We start from the raw sequence: 13,803 nt of genomic DNA on the forward strand, positions 1-13,803 counted from the left end.
GTGAGTTTGAGTTCTGCGTGCTGAATTCTGAATACTGATCACTGTATTGTGTGTTCTGATTTCTAAGTTGTCAATTCTGTGTGCTGAACTGCGAGATCTGAATACTGAGTTGTCATGCTGAGTTCTCAACTCTGAGTTCTGAATTCTGAGTTCTGAGTTCTGAGATATGAATCTAATTTCTGAATTCTGAGTTCTGAGTTCTGCGTTCTGAGGAATGAGTTCTCAATCCAAAGTGCTACACTCTGAGATCTGAATTTGAATTCCGAGTGGTTAGTTCTATTTTCTGAGTTTTGAATTCTGAGATTTGAGATTTTGTTGTGAATTACATTTTGTGAGTGCCGAGTTCTGAATTTTGAGGTCTGAATCTTGAGTACTGTATTCTGAGTTCTGAGTTCAAATTTTTCAATTGCGTTCAGAATTCTGAGTTCAGAATTCTGAGTTTACAGATTCTAGTTCTGACTACTGAGTTCTGAATTTTGTGTTCTGTGTTCTGAGTTCTGAATTCTGAATTCTGAGTTCTGAGTTCTGATAACTGAGTTCTGAATTCTTAGCTGTGAAATCTGAGTTCTGAGTTCTCATTTCCCAGTTCTGAATACTGAGTTATGAATTCTCAACTCTTAGCTCTTAGATCTGAGTTCGGAGTCTAAATTCTACAGTCTGTGTTCTGATTTCAGAGTTGTGAATTCTGTGACCAGAATTCAGAGTGGTGATTTCTGAGTTCTGAGTACTGAATTTTGAGTTCTGAGTCCCGAATTCTGTGTTCCGGTTCTGAATTCGGACTCCTGAATTCTGAATTTTGAATTCTGAGATCTGTATCTCAGTTCTGATTTCTGAGTCGCCGATTCTGAGCTAGTATTGTGAGGAATTTATTCTGAGTTCTGACTTCAAAGTTCTCAATTGCGTTCTGAATTCTGAGTTCTGATTTCACAATTCTGAGTTACAGTTCTGATTTCTGCGTTTTGAGTTCTGAATTGTGTGTTCTGAATTCTGAGTGCTGAGAACTGAGTTCTTTGTTATGAGTCTTGAGTTCTGATGCCTGAGTTCTTTGTTCTGAATTCTAAGTTATGAAGTCCGTATTCTGAGTTGCAAATACTCATTTCCCAGTTCTGATATTCGAGTTTGAATTCTGAGTTCAGAATTCGAAGGTGAGAATTCTGCGTTATGAATTCTGGGTTCTGAATACTGAGTTGTGATTTCTGAGTTCTGAATTCCAAGTTCTGAGTCATCATTTCTGAATTCTGAGTTCTGAGTTATGAATTCTCAACTCTTAGTTCTGAGATCTGAGTTCGGAGTTGTAAACTGCAGCCTGTATTCTGAATTCAGAGTTGTGGATTCTGAGATCAGAATTCAGAGTTGTGAGTTGTGAGTTCTGAATTCTGAGTACTGAATTTTGAGTTCTGAGTTCCGAATTCTGTGTTCTGGGTTCTGAATTTGGATTTCTGAATTCTGATTTGTGAATTTTGAGAACTGAGCCTCATTTATGAATTCCTAGTCACAAATTGTGTTGCGAATTGTGACTTCTGAGTTCTGAAATTTCAACTCTGACTTCTTTGTCTGAGTTAGGAGTCCGAATATCTGAGTGCTCTATTTTGAAGTCTAAATATCGAGTTCTGAGTTCTGAGTTTTGAGTTCTGAATTCTGAGTTCTGACTTCTGAGTCTTGTGTTCTGAGTTATGAAATTGAGTTCTGAAATTAGAGTTCTGAATTCAGGGTTGTAAACTCTGAGTTCTGGTTCCTGAGGTCTGCATTCTGAGTTCTGAGTGCTGAGTTCTGAATTGTGAGTTTGAGTTCTGCGTGCTGAATTCTGAATACTGATCACTGTATTGTGTGTTCTGATTTCTAAGTTGTCAATTCTGTGTGCTGAACTGCGAGATCTGAATACTGAGTTGTCATGCTGAGTTCTCAACTCTGAGTTCTGAATTCTGAGTTCTGAGTTCTGAGATATGAATCTAATTTCTGAATTCTGAGTTCTGAGTTCTGCGTTCTGAGGAATGAGTTCTCAATCCAAAGTGCTACACTCTGAGATCTGAATTTGAATTCCGAGTGGTTAGTTCTATTTTCTGAGTTTTGAATTCTGAGATTTGAGATTTTGTTGTGAATTACATTTTGTGAGTGCCGAGTTCTGAATTTTGAGGTCTGAATCTTGAGTACTGTATTCTGAGTTCTGAGTTCAAATTTTTCAATTGCGTTCAGAATTCTGAGTTCAGAATTCTGAGTTTACAGATTCTAGTTCTGACTACTGAGTTCTGAATTTTGTGTTCTGTGTTCTGAGTTCTGAATTCTGAATTCTGAGTTCTGAGTTCTGATAACTGAGTTCTGAATTCTTAGCTGTGAAATCTGAGTTCTGAGTTCTCATTTCCCAGTTCTGAATACTGAGTTATGAATTCTCAACTCTTAGCTCTTAGATCTGAGTTCGGAGTCTAAATTCTACAGTCTGTGTTCTGATTTCAGAGTTGTGAATTCTGTGACCAGAATTCAGAGTGGTGATTTCTGAGTTCTGAGTACTGAATTTTGAGTTCTGAGTCCCGAATTCTGTGTTCCGGTTCTGAATTCGGACTCCTGAATTCTGAATTTTGAATTCTGAGATCTGTATCTCAGTTCTGATTTCTGAGTCGCCGATTCTGAGCTAGTATTGTGAGGAATTTATTCTGAGTTCTGACTTCAAAGTTCTCAATTGCGTTCTGAATTCTGAGTTCTGATTTCACAATTCTGAGTTACAGTTCTGATTTCTGCGTTTTGAGTTCTGAATTGTGTGTTCTGAATTCTGAGTGCTGAGAACTGAGTTCTTTGTTATGAGTCTTGAGTTCTGATGCCTGAGTTCTTTGTTCTGAATTCTAAGTTATGAAGTCCGTATTCTGAGTTGCAAATACTCATTTCCCAGTTCTGATATTCGAGTTTGAATTCTGAGTTCAGAATTCGAAGGTGAGAATTCTGCGTTATGAATTCTGGGTTCTGAATACTGAGTTGTGATTTCTGAGTTCTGAATTCCAAGTTCTGAGTCATCATTTCTGAATTCTGAGTTCTGAGTTATGAATTCTCAACTCTTAGTTCTGAGATCTGAGTTCGGAGTTGTAAACTGCAGCCTGTATTCTGAATTCAGAGTTGTGGATTCTGAGATCAGAATTCAGAGTTGTGAGTTGTGAGTTCTGAATTCTGAGTACTGAATTTTGAGTTCTGAGTTCCGAATTCTGTGTTCTGGGTTCTGAATTTGGATTTCTGAATTCTGATTTGTGAATTTTGAGAACTGAGCCTCATTTATGAATTCCTAGTCACAAATTGTGTTGCGAATTGTGACTTCTGAGTTCTGAAATTTCAACTCTGACTTCTTTGTCTGAGTTAGGAGTCCGAATATCTGAGTGCTCTATTTTGAAGTCTAAATATCGAGTTCTGAGTTCTGAGTTTTGAGTTCTGAATTCTGAGTTCTGACTTCTGAGTCTTGTGTTCTGAGTTATGAAATTGAGTTCTGAAATTAGAGTTCTGAATTCAGGGTTGTAAACTCTGAGTTCTGGTTCCTGAGGTCTGCATTCTGAGTTCTGAGTGCTGAGTTCTGAATTGTGAGTTTGAGTTCTGCGTGCTGAATTCTGAATACTGATCACTGTATTGTGTGTTCTGATTTCTAAGTTGTCAATTCTGTGTGCTGAACTGCGAGATCTGAATACTGAGTTGTCATGCTGAGTTCTCAACTCTGAGTTCTGAATTCTGAGTTCTGAGTTCTGAGATATGAATCTAATTTCTGAATTCTGAGTTCTGAGTTCTGCGTTCTGAGGAATGAGTTCTCAATCCAAAGTGCTACACTCTGAGATCTGAATTTGAATTCCGAGTGGTTAGTTCTATTTTCTGAGTTTTGAATTCTGAGATTTGAGATTTTGTTGTGAATTACATTTTGTGAGTGCCGAGTTCTGAATTTTGAGGTCTGAATCTTGAGTACTGTATTCTGAGTTCTGAGTTCAAATTTTTCAATTGCGTTCAGAATTCTGAGTTCAGAATTCTGAGTTTACAGATTCTAGTTCTGACTACTGAGTTCTGAATTTTGTGTTCTGTGTTCTGAGTTCTGAATTCTGAATTCTGAGTTCTGAGTTCTGATAACTGAGTTCTGAATTCTTAGCTGTGAAATCTGAGTTCTGAGTTCTCATTTCCCAGTTCTGAATACTGAGTTATGAATTCTCAACTCTTAGCTCTTAGATCTGAGTTCGGAGTCTAAATTCTACAGTCTGTGTTCTGATTTCAGAGTTGTGAATTCTGTGACCAGAATTCAGAGTGGTGATTTCTGAGTTCTGAGTACTGAATTTTGAGTTCTGAGTCCCGAATTCTGTGTTCCGGTTCTGAATTCGGACTCCTGAATTCTGAATTTTGAATTCTGAGATCTGTATCTCAGTTCTGATTTCTGAGTCGCCGATTCTGAGCTAGTATTGTGAGGAATTTATTCTGAGTTCTGACTTCAAAGTTCTCAATTGCGTTCTGAATTCTGAGTTCTGATTTCACAATTCTGAGTTACAGTTCTGATTTCTGCGTTTTGAGTTCTGAATTGTGTGTTCTGAATTCTGAGTGCTGAGAACTGAGTTCTTTGTTATGAGTCTTGAGTTCTGATGCCTGAGTTCTTTGTTCTGAATTCTAAGTTATGAAGTCCGTATTCTGAGTTGCAAATACTCATTTCCCAGTTCTGATATTCGAGTTTGAATTCTGAGTTCAGAATTCGAAGGTGAGAATTCTGCGTTATGAATTCTGGGTTCTGAATACTGAGTTGTGATTTCTGAGTTCTGAATTCCAAGTTCTGAGTCATCATTTCTGAATTCTGAGTTCTGAGTTATGAATTCTCAACTCTTAGTTCTGAGATCTGAGTTCGGAGTTGTAAACTGCAGCCTGTATTCTGAATTCAGAGTTGTGGATTCTGAGATCAGAATTCAGAGTTGTGAGTTGTGAGTTCTGAATTCTGAGTACTGAATTTTGAGTTCTGAGTTCCGAATTCTGTGTTCTGGGTTCTGAATTTGGATTTCTGAATTCTGATTTGTGAATTTTGAGAACTGAGCCTCATTTATGAATTCCTAGTCACAAATTGTGTTGCGAATTGTGACTTCTGAGTTCTGAAATTTCAACTCTGACTTCTTTGTCTGAGTTAGGAGTCCGAATATCTGAGTGCTCTATTTTGAAGTCTAAATATCGAGTTCTGAGTTCTGAGTTTTGAGTTCTGAATTCTGAGTTCTGACTTCTGAGTCTTGTGTTCTGAGTTATGAAATTGAGTTCTGAAATTAGAGTTCTGAATTCAGGGTTGTAAACTCTGAGTTCTGGTTCCTGAGGTCTGCATTCTGAGTTCTGAGTGCTGAGTTCTGAATTGTGAGTTTGAGTTCTGCGTGCTGAATTCTGAATACTGATCACTGTATTGTGTGTTCTGATTTCTAAGTTGTCAATTCTGTGTGCTGAACTGCGAGATCTGAATACTGAGTTGTCATGCTGAGTTCTCAACTCTGAGTTCTGAATTCTGAGTTCTGAGTTCTGAGATATGAATCTAATTTCTGAATTCTGAGTTCTGAGTTCTGCGTTCTGAGGAATGAGTTCTCAATCCAAAGTGCTACACTCTGAGATCTGAATTTGAATTCCGAGTGGTTAGTTCTATTTTCTGAGTTTTGAATTCTGAGATTTGAGATTTTGTTGTGAATTACATTTTGTGAGTGCCGAGTTCTGAATTTTGAGGTCTGAATCTTGAGTACTGTATTCTGAGTTCTGAGTTCAAATTTTTCAATTGCGTTCAGAATTCTGAGTTACAAATTCTGAGTTCACAGTTTCTAGTTCTGACTACTGAGTTCTGAATTTTGTGTTCTGCGTTCGGAGTTCTGAATTCTGAATTCTGAGTTCTGATAACTGAGTTCTGAATTCTTAGCTGTGAAATCTGAGTTCTGAGTTCTCATTTCCCAGTTCTGAATACTGAGTCATGAATTCTCAACTCTTAGCTCTTAGATCTGAGTTCGGAGTCTAAATTCTACAGTCTGTATTCTGATTTCAGAGTTGTGAATTCTGTGACCAGAATTCAGAGTGGTGATTTCTGAGTTCTGAGTACTGAGTACTGAATTTTGAGTTCTGAGTCCCGAATTCTGTGTTCCGGTTCTGAATTCGGACTCCTGAATTCTGAATTTTGAATTCTGAGATCTGTATCTCAGTTCTGATTTCTGAGTCGCCGATTCTGAGCTAGTATTGTGAGGAATTTATTCTGAGTTCTGACTTCAAAGTTCTCAATTGCGTTCTGAATTCTGAGTTCTGATTTCACAATTCTGAGTTACAGTTCTGATTTCTGCGTTTTGAGTTCTGAATTGTGTGTTCTGAATTCTGAGTGCTGAGAACTGAGTTCTTTGTTATGAGTCTTGAGTTCTGATGTCTGAGTTCTTTGTTCTGAATTCTAAGTTATGAAGTCCGTATTCTGAGTTCCAAATTCTCATTTCCCAGTTCTGATATTCGAGTTTGAATTCTGAGTTCAGAATTCGAAGGTGAGAATTCTGCGTTATGAATACTGAGTTGTGATTTCTGAGTTCTGAATTCCAAGTTCTGAGTCATCATTTCTGAATTCTGAGTTCTGAGTTATGAATTCTCAACTCTTAGTTCTGAGATCTGAGTTCGGAGTTGTAAACTGCAGCCTGTATTCTGAATTCAGAGTTGTGGATTCTGAGATCAGAATTCAGAGTTGTGAGTTGTGAGTTCTGAATTCTGAGTACTGAATTTTGAGTTCTGAGTTCCGAATTCTGTGTTCTGGGTTCTGAATTTGGATTTCTGAATTCTGATTTGTGAATTTTGAGAACTGAGCCTCATTTATGAATTCCTAGTCACAAATTCTGTGTTGCGAATTGTGACTTCTGAGTTCTGAAATTTCAACTCTGACTTCTTTGTCTGAGTTAGGAGTCCGAATATCTGAGTGCTCTATTTTGAAGTCTAAATATTGAGTTCTGAGTTCTGAGTTTTGAGTTCTGAATTCTGAGTTCTGACTTCTGAGTCTTGTGTTCTGAGTTATGAAATTGAGTTCTGAAATTAGAGTTCTGAATTCAGGGTTGTAAACTCTGAGTTCTGGTTCCTGAGGTCTGCATTCTGAGTTCTGAGTGCTGAGTTCTGAATTGTGAGTTTGAGTTCTGCGTGCTGAATTCTGAATACTGATCACTGTATTGTGTGTTCTGATTTCTAAGTTGTTAATTCTGTGTGCTGAACTGCGAGATCTGAATACTGAGTTGTCATGCTGAGTTCTCAACTCTGAGTTCTGAATTCTGAGTTCTGAGTTCTGAGATATGAATCTAATTTCTGAATTCTGAATTCTGAGTTCTGCGTTCTGAGGAATGAGTTCTCAATCCAAAGTGCTACACTCTGAGATCTGAATTTGAATTCCGAGTGGTTAGTTCTATTTTCTGAGTTTTGAATTCTGAGATTTGAGGTTTTGTTGTGAATTACATTTTGTGAGTGCCGAGTTCTGAATTTTGAGGTCTGAATCTTGAGTACTGTATTCTGAGTTCTGAGTTCAAATTTTTCAATTGCGTTCAGAATTCTGAGTTACAAATTCTGAGTTCACAGTTTCTAGTTCTGACTACTGAGTTCTGAATTTTGTGTTCTGCGTTCTGAGTTCTGAGTTCTGATAACTGAGTTCTGAATTCTTAGCTGTGAAATCTGAGTTCTGAGTTCTCATTTCCCAGTTCTGAATACTGAGTTATGAATTCTCAACTCTTAGCTCTTAGATCTGAGTTCGGAGTCTAAATTCTACAGTCTGTATTCTGATTTCAGAGTTGTGAATTCTGTGACCAGAATTCAGAGTGGTGATTTCTGAGTTCTGAGTACTGAGTACTGAATTTTGAGTTCTCAGTCCCGAATTCTGTGTTCCGGTTCTGAATTCGGACTTCTGAATTCTGAATTTTGAATTCTGAGATCTGTATCTCAGTTCTGATTTCTGAGTCGCCGATTCTAAGCTAGTATTGTGAGGAATTTATTCTGAGTTCTGACTTCAAAGTTCTCAATTGCGTTCTGAATTCTGAGTTCTGATTTCACAATTCTGAGTTACAGTTCTGATTTCTGCGTTTTGAGTTCTGAATTGTGTGTTCTGAATTCTGAGTGCTGAGAACTGAGTTCTTTGTTATGAGTCTTGAGTTCTGATGTCTGAGTTCTTTGTTCTGAATTCTAAGTTATGAAGTCCGTATTCTGAGTTCCAAATACTCATTTCCCAGTTCTGATATTCGAGTTTGAATTCTGAGTTCAGTATTCGAAGGTGAGAATTCTGCGTTCTGAATACTGAGTTGTGATTTCTGAGTTCTGAATTCCAAGTTCTGAGTCATCATTTCTGAATTCTGAGTTCTGAGTTATGAATTCTCAACTCTTAGTTCTGAGATCTGAGTTCGGAGTTGTAAACTGCAGCCTGTATTCTGAATTCAGAGTTGTGGATTCTGAGATCAGAATTCAGAGATGTGAGTTGTGAGTTCTGAATTCTGAGTACTGAATTTTGAGTTCTGAGTTCCGAATTCTGTGTTCTGGGTTCTGAATTTGGATTTCTGAATTCTGATTTGTGAATTTTGAGAACTGAGCCTCATTTATGAATTCCTAGTCACAAATTCTGTGTTGCGAATTGTGACTTCTGAGTTCTGAAATTTCAACTCTGACTTCTTTGTCTGAGTTAGGAGTCCGAATATCTGAGTGCTCTATTTTGAAGTCTAAATATCGAGTTCTGAGTTCTGAGTTTTGAGTTCTGAATTCTGAGTTCTGACTTCTGAGTCTTGTGTTCTGAGTTATGAAATTGAGTTCTGAAATTAGAGTTCTGAATTCAGGGTTGTAAACTCTGAGTTCTGGTTCCTGAGGTCTGCATTCTGAGTTCTGAGTGCTGAATTCTGAATTGTGAGTTTGAGTTCTGCGTGCTGAATTCTGAATACTGATCACTGTATTGTGTGTTCTGATTTCTAAGTTGTCAATTCTGTGTGCTGAACTGCGAGATCTGAATACTGAGTTGTCATGCTGAGTTCTCAACTCTGAGTTCTGAATTCTGAGTTCTGAGTTCTGAGATATGAATCTAATTTCTGAATTCTGAGTTCTGAGTTCTGCGTTCTGAGGAATGAGTTCTCAATCCAAAGTGCTACACTCTGAGATCTGAATTTGAATTCCGAGTGGTTAGTTCTATTTTCTGAGTTTTGAATTCTGAGATTTGAGATTTTGTTGTGAATTACATTTTGTGAGTGCCGAGTTCTGAATTTTGAGGTCTGAATCTTGAGTACTGTATTCTGAGTTCTGAGTTCAAATTTTTCAATTGCGTTCAGAATTCTGAGTTCCAAATTCTGAGTTCACAGTTTCTAGTTCTGACTACTGAGTTCTGAATTTTGTGTTCTGCGTTCTGAGTTCTGAATTCTGAATTCTGAGTTCTGATAACTGAGTTCTGAATTCTTAGCTCTGAAATCTGAGTTCTGAGTTCTCATTTCCCAGTTCTGAATACTGAGTCCCGAATTCTCAACTCTTAGCTCTTAGATCTGAGTTCGGAGTCTAAATTCTACAGTCTGTATTCTGATTTCAGAGTTGTGAATTCTGTGACCAGAATTCAGAGTGGTGATTTCTGAGTTCTGAGTACTGAGTACTGAATTTTGAGTTCTGAGTCCCGAATTCTGTGTTCCGGTTCTGAATCCGGACTCCTGAATTCTGAATTTTGAATTCTGAGATCTGTATCTCAGTTCTGATTTCTGAGTCACCGATTCTGAGCTAGTATTGTGAGGAATTTATTCTGAGTTCTGACTTCAAAGTTCTCAATTGCGTTCTGAATTCTGAGTTCTGATTTCACAATTCTGAGTTACAGTTCTGATTTCTGCGTTTTGAGTTCTGAATTGTGTGTTCTGAATTCTGAGTGCTGAGAACTGAGTTCTTTGTTATGAGTCTTGAGTTCTGATGTCTGAGTTCTTTGTTCTGAATTCTAAGTTATGAAGTCCGTATTCTGAGTTCCAAATACTCATTTCCCAGTTCTGATATTCGAGTTTGAATTCTGAGTTCAGAATTCGAAGGTGAGAATTCTGGGTTATGAATTCTGGGTTCTGAGTACTGAGTTTTGATTTCTGAGTTCTGAATTCCAAGTTCTGAGTCATCATTTCTGAATTCTGAGTTCTGAGTTATGAATTCTCAACTCTTAGTTCTGAGATCTGAGTTCGGAGTTGTAAACTGCAGCCTGTATTCTGAATTCAGAGTTGTGGATTCTGAGATCAGAATTCAGAGTTGTGAGTTGTGAGTTCTGAATTCTGAGTACTGAATTTTGAGTTCTGAGTTCCGAATTCTGTGTTCTGGGTTCTGAATTTGGATTTCTGAATTCTGATTTGTGAATTTTGAGAACTGAGCCTCATTTATGAATTCCTAGTCACAAATTCTGTGTTGCGAATTGTGACTTCTGAGTTCTGAAATTTCAACTCTGACTTCTTTGTCTGAGTTAGGAGTCCGAATATCTGAGTGCTCTATTTTGAAGTCTAAATATTGAGTTCTGAGTTCTGAGTTTTGAGTTCTGAAATTAGAGTTCTGAATTCAGGGTTGTAAACTCTGAGTTCTGGTTCCTGAGGTCTGCATTCTGAGTTCTGAGTGCTGAGTTCTGAATTGTGAGTTTGAGTTCTGCGTGCTGAATTCTGAATACTGATCACTGTATTGTGTGTTCTGATTTCTAAGTTGTCAATTCTGTGTGCTGAACTGCGAGATCTGAATACTGAGTTGTCATGCTGAGTTCTCAACTCTGAGTTCTGAATTCTGAGTTCTGAGTTCTGAGATATGAATCTAATTTCTGAATTCTGAGTTCTGAGTTCTGCGTTCTGAGGAATGAGTTCTCAATCCAAAGTGCTACACTCTGAGATCTGAATTTGAATTCCGAGTGGTTAGTTCTATTTTCTGAGTTTTGAATTCTGAGATTTGAGATTTTGTTGTGAATTACATTTTGTGAGTGCCGAGTTCTGAATTTTGAGGTCTGAATCTTGAGTACTGTATTCTGAGTTCTGAGTTCAAATTTTTCAATTGCGTTCAGAATTCTGAGTTCCAAATTCTGAGTTCACAGTTTCTAGTTCTGACTACTGAGTTCTGAATTTTGTGTTCTGCGTTCTGAGTTCTGAATTCTGAATTCTGAGTTCTGATAACTGAGTTCTGAATTCTTAGCTCTGAAATCTGAGTTCTGAGTTCTCATTTCCCAGTTCTGAATACTGAGTCCCGAATTCTCAACTCTTAGCTCTTAGATCTGAGTTCGGAGTCTAAATTCTACAGTCTGTATTCTGATTTCAGAGTTGTGAATTCTGTGACCAGAATTCAGAGTGGTGATTTCTGAGTTCTGAGTACTGAGTACTGAATTTTGAGTTCTGAGTCCCGAATTCTGTGTTCCGGTTCTGAATCCGGACTCCTGAATTCTGAATTTTGAATTCTGAGATCTGTATCTCAGTTCTGATTTCTGAGTCACCGATTCTGAGCTAGTATTGTGAGGAATTTATTCTGAGTTCTGACTTCAAAGTTCTCAATTGCGTTCTGAATTCTGAGTTCTGATTTCACAATTCTGAGTTACAGTTCTGATTTCTGCGTTTTGAGTTCTGAATTGTGTGTTCTGAATTCTGAGTGCTGAGAACTGAGTTCTTTGTTATGAGTCTTGAGTTCTGATGTCTGAGTTCTTTGTTCTGAATTCTAAGTTATGAAGTCCGTATTCTGAGTTCCAAATACTCATTTCCCAGTTCTGATATTCGAGTTTGAATTCTGAGTTCAGAATTCGAAGGTGAGAATTCTGGGTTATGAATTCTGGGTTCTGAGTACTGAGTTGTGATTTCTGAGTTCTGAATTCCAAGTTCTGAGTCATCATTTCTGAATTCTGAGTTCTGAGTTATGAATTCTCAACTCTTAGTTCTGAGATCTGAGTTCGGAGTTGTAAACTGCAGCCTGTATTCTGAATTCAGAGTTGTGGATTCTGAGATCAGAATTCAGAGTTGTGAGTTGTGAGTTCTGAATTCTGAGTACTGAATTTTGAGTTCTGAGTTCCGAATTCTGTGTTCTGGGTTCTGAATTTGGATTTCTGAATTCTGATTTGTGAATTTTGAGAACTGAGCCTCATTTGTGAATTCCTAGTCACAAATTCTGTGTTGCGAATTGTGACTTCTGAGTTCTGAAATTTCAACTCTGACTTCTTTGTCTGAGTTAGGAGTCCGAATATCTGAGTGCTCTATTTTAAGTCTAAATATCGAGTTCTGACTTCTGAGTCTTGTGTTCTGAGTTATGAAATTGAGTTCTGAAATTAGAGTTCTGAATTCAGGGTTGTAAACTCTGAGTTCTGGTTCCTGAGGTCTGCATTCTGAGTTCTGAGTGCTGAGTTCTGAATTGTGAGTTTGAGTTCTGCGTGCTGAATTCTGAATACTGATCACTGTATTGTGTGTTCTGATTTCTAAGTTGTCAATTCTGTGTGCTGAACTGCGAGATCTGAATACTGAGTTGTCATGCTGAGTTCTCAACTCTGAGTTCTGAGTTCTGAGTTCTGAGTTCTGAGATATGAATCTAATTTCTGAATTCTGAGTTCTGAGTTCTGCGTTCTGAGGAATGAGTTCTCAATCCAAAGTGCTACACTCTGAGATCTGAATTTGAATTCCGAGTGGTTAGTTCTATTTTCTGAGTTTTGAATTCTGAGATTTGAGGTTTTGTTGTGAATTACATTTTGTGAGTGCCGAGTTCTGAATTTTGAGGTCTGAATCTTGAGTACTGTATTCTGAGTTCTGAGTTCAAATTTTTCAATTGCGTTCAGAATTCTGAGTTACAAATTCTGAGTTCACAGTTTCTAGTTCTGGCTACTGAGTTCTGAATTTTGTGTTCTGCGTTCTGAGTTCTGAATTCTGAATTCTGAGTTCTGATAACTGAGTTCTGAATTCTTAGCTGTGAAATCTGAGTTCTGAGTTCTCATTTCCCAGTTCTGAATACTGAGTTATGAATTCTCAACTCTTAGCTCTTAGATCTGAGTTCGGAGTCTAAATTCTACAGTCTGTATTCTGATTTCAGAGTTGTGAATTCTGTGACCAGAATTCAGAGTGGTGATTTCTGAGTTCTGAGTACTGAGTACTGAATTTTGAGTTCTGAGTCCCGAATTCTGTGTTCCGGTTCTGAATTCGGACTTCTGAATTCTGAATTTTGAATTCTGAGATCTGTATCTCAGTTCTGATTTCTGAGTCGCCGATTCTGAGTTAGTATTGTGAGGAATTTATTCTGAGTTCTGACTTCAAAGTTCTCCATTGCGTTCTGAATTCTGAGTTCTGATTTCACAATTCTGAGTTACAGTTCTGATTCCTGCGTTTTGAGTTCTGAATTGTGTGTTCTGAATTCTGAGTGCTGAGAACTGAGTTCTTTGTTATGAGTCTTGAGTTCTGATGTCTGAGTTCTTTGTTCTGAATTCTAAGTTATGAAGTCCGTATTCTGAGTTCCAAATACTCATTTCCCAGTTCTGATATTCGAGTTTGAATTCTGAGTTCAGAATTCGAAGGTGAGAATTCTGGGTTATGAATTCTGGGTTCTGAATACTGAGTTGTGATTTCTGAGTTCTGAATTCCAAGTTCTGAGTCATCATTTCTGAGTTCTGAGTTCTGAGTTATGAATTCTCAACTCTTAGTTCTGAGATCTGAGTTCGGAGTTGTAAACTGCAGCCTGTATTCTGAATTCAGAGTTGTGGATTCTGAGATCAGAATTCAGAGTTGTGAGTTGTGAGTTCTGAATTCTGAGTACTGAATTTTGAGAACTGAGCCTCATTTATGAATTCCTAGTCACAAATTCTGTGTTGCAAATTGTGACTTCTGAGTTCTGAAATTTCAACTCTGACTTCTTTGTCTG

This window comes from Ochotona princeps, chromosome Y (assembly GCF_030435755.1).
Source record: "Ochotona princeps isolate mOchPri1 chromosome Y, mOchPri1.hap1, whole genome shotgun sequence".
NCBI lineage: Eukaryota > Metazoa > Chordata > Mammalia > Lagomorpha > Ochotonidae > Ochotona > Ochotona princeps.